The 2754-nt window shown below is 42.0% G+C and overlaps 1 long non-coding RNA gene across 1 annotated transcript in view; it reads left to right on the plus strand.

Annotated features, from left to right (window-relative positions):
* The window catches only part of LOC138854013 (uncharacterized), a 15948-nt gene extending 13425 nt beyond the window's left edge, over nt 1-2523 (plus strand). Inside the window, exons 2-3 of the long non-coding RNA XR_011393193.1 lie at nt 897-955; nt 1943-2523. This is a non-coding gene — a long non-coding RNA (uncharacterized lncRNA). The remainder of the gene's footprint in view (nt 1-896; nt 956-1942) is intronic.
* Nucleotides 2524-2754: the final 231 nt, after the last annotated feature.

Below are 2754 nucleotides of genomic sequence, written 5' to 3' on the forward strand. Positions count from 1 at the left end.
ACGCTCTGTTTAGCATTTCCTAAGAATAAATAACTGGATCCGGTCCTTCTTCCCGTGTTACCTTCCAGAAGGGGAATGAGGCTCTTAATTGTTGCCACTTATTTTAACTTAGTATGATAGTATTTGTGTTGAGTATTTATGTTCCTTGCTTTTATTAGTTGTAAATTTTATCTTTTTTTTTATTTTTGACTGTGTGTGGGATATATATATATATATATATATATATATATATATATATATATATATATATATATATATATATATATATATATATATTATATATTATGCAAGACAAGCCACGGGGGTGGAAATCTTTAGGTCAAGTACTTTCACACTTCTGAGTGCGTCATCAGGAGCTGTGCAATGTTGCAAGGCAGCAACTGAAGCATGGGAAGTTTTCTCAGAGTAGCGCAGTGAATCTGTCACCTGCCATCCAAGGAATTTGCGCAGCCCTCCCCCTCCTTCCTTGGATCCCAAGCGCAGTGTGATCCCTACAGATTTAACGCTTCCCATATATTCTAATTTCTGAAACAAAGCACTTATTTAATTAATTTTTGACATACGATGTTTATTATAAACATCAATAATTTAGGTCAATATTGTGCGTCTTTAATAGTAGATTTTTGGCAGTATTTTTGACCCACATTATCATTACCTGACTATCTTATTTACGGAAAATATTTTGCTTTTATATTGAGCTGTGCCCTCGCACAGGGGTCGTGACACAGCTCCTGGACCGTGTGTGTGTATGTGTTTCACCTATTTGTAGTTGCAGGGGTCGTGACACAGCTCCTGGACCGTGTGTGTGTGTGTACTCACCTATTTGTAGTTGCAGGGGTCGTGACACAGCTCCTGGACCGTGTGCGTGTATGTGTTTCACCTATTTGTAATTGCAGGGGTCGAGAAACAGCTCCTGGACAGCGCGCGCGCGCGTTTACCTACTTGTGGCTGCAAGGTTAGTCTCAGGTCTTGGCCCTTAGTCTTGCCGTTACCTTTCAAGGAGTGTGGGTGCCTTAATGCTGGTGAGAGGCTCTTGATCCAATTGAATTTATTGCTTCCTTGGATCAAATTTAAATGACACCCATTCTCCAGGCACTATATAACTCCTTTGAGTTTAGAGCTTTCCAACACTGAAGAAATTTCTTCATCTTGCGTGATGTGTTCCCCCTAGTCTAGTGGTCCCCGTCATACCTATTCTTAAAACTGTGTATAGAGCCTGCTTCATTATTACTTCGTGCATGTCATTCTACTTTTGACCCCTCAAGGCTGAGGAAATATTTCCTGATGTCCCTGTGACTCCTCTAGTTAGTTATTAGCTTTATTATGCAGCAGTTACCCAGCTAGTGGGCGCTAGTTACAAGATGAGGCACACTCTTCCTCGATGGAGATAAATGGTATAAAATATCGACACGATGGAAAAATAGGCACAAATGTAATATAGTGCGATACTTTACTGAAAATGTTTCGCCCACACAGTGGGCTTTACCAAGTCACAAGCAGATCTGTGACTTGATAAAGCCCACTATGTGGGCGAAATGTAGTTAATAAACGGTCATATTATGCTGCATTTGTCTTTATTTCTCTCTCCCTCGACCCTATCAAGTCCCTGAAAGTTTTTTATGTAGAGAAAAGACGTTTTGGAGGTTGAGCGTGGAAGCTGGAATAAATTAAGAAGAGTAAGTTTTGTGAGAGGAGCGTCACTGGAGGAGGGAAGAGCCAGGACTTCACACAGCTGCTGGAGTTGTGCGACTCGTGTGATTTATGTTGTAAGAAATATTACGACTTGGTGTGGGTACGCAGTAATGGTCGAGAAGTCCTTGAGTATTTTTTGTGTGTGAGCAAATACAATAATTTTGTTTCCTGGTGCTGAAGGACCGTTTTGGTCGCAGCTCTGGGAGTAATAAAGCTTCCAATATCTTTCCTGACCTGTGTGCTGGTGTAGTTACAGGAGGCGCTCACGTGATGGTGATGGATGTAGGTGACAACAGAAGGTGTCGGGTGCCTTCCCCAACACTGAGTCTCCTCCTGACGCTGCTCATTCATCAGCTACAACCTCAACAAGCGTCAGCTAAACGTGCAGGCGGCAACGATGGTAAGTTACCCTTTGATAACTTGGTTTCACAGTTATACAGCGTCAACGAAAATGAGTTCTTCAAATTTCTCAATTACAACCAGACGTCAGCAACGCCGAGTTTTCCCGGCTAACGTTTGGTTCCTCAGTGGACTGAAGTCAGTTAGCCAAAGAACCAAGTATTGTAATGTCAAAATATAACTAATTATTCAGTTAATTTGGAAACCATTCTAGACACTATGGAAATCAGTCACATAAGTTGCTTCTAGTGGTGTTTGGTTTAATGTCACTAGGTGACTACAAACCTTCCTGCACTGTTACTGCTAACCGGTCATGGATAAATTTGTTCTGGAAAATGAAATAAAGCAGTGCAAAACTAAGACTGAATAATACAAGTATTCTGGATGGTGTATACAGTAAATATGGAACATTAAATTTCCAGTTCAAAGTTGTTACATATGTACCTCCATTTATGTCCTCAACTGCATCAATGGTACTGGCGGGTAGGACAGGTGTTCTGGGGGGTACTTGCACGTCTGGTGGGTAAGACAGGTGTTCTGGGGGGTACCTGCACGTCTGGTGGGTAGGACAGGTGTTCTGGGTAGTACTTGCACGTCTGGTGGGTAGGACAGGTGTTCTGGGTAGTACTTGCACGTCTGGTGGGTAGGACAGGTGTTTTGGGG

The sequence above is a fragment of the Cherax quadricarinatus genome, chromosome 46 (assembly GCF_038502225.1).
Source record: "Cherax quadricarinatus isolate ZL_2023a chromosome 46, ASM3850222v1, whole genome shotgun sequence".
NCBI lineage: Eukaryota > Metazoa > Arthropoda > Malacostraca > Decapoda > Parastacidae > Cherax > Cherax quadricarinatus.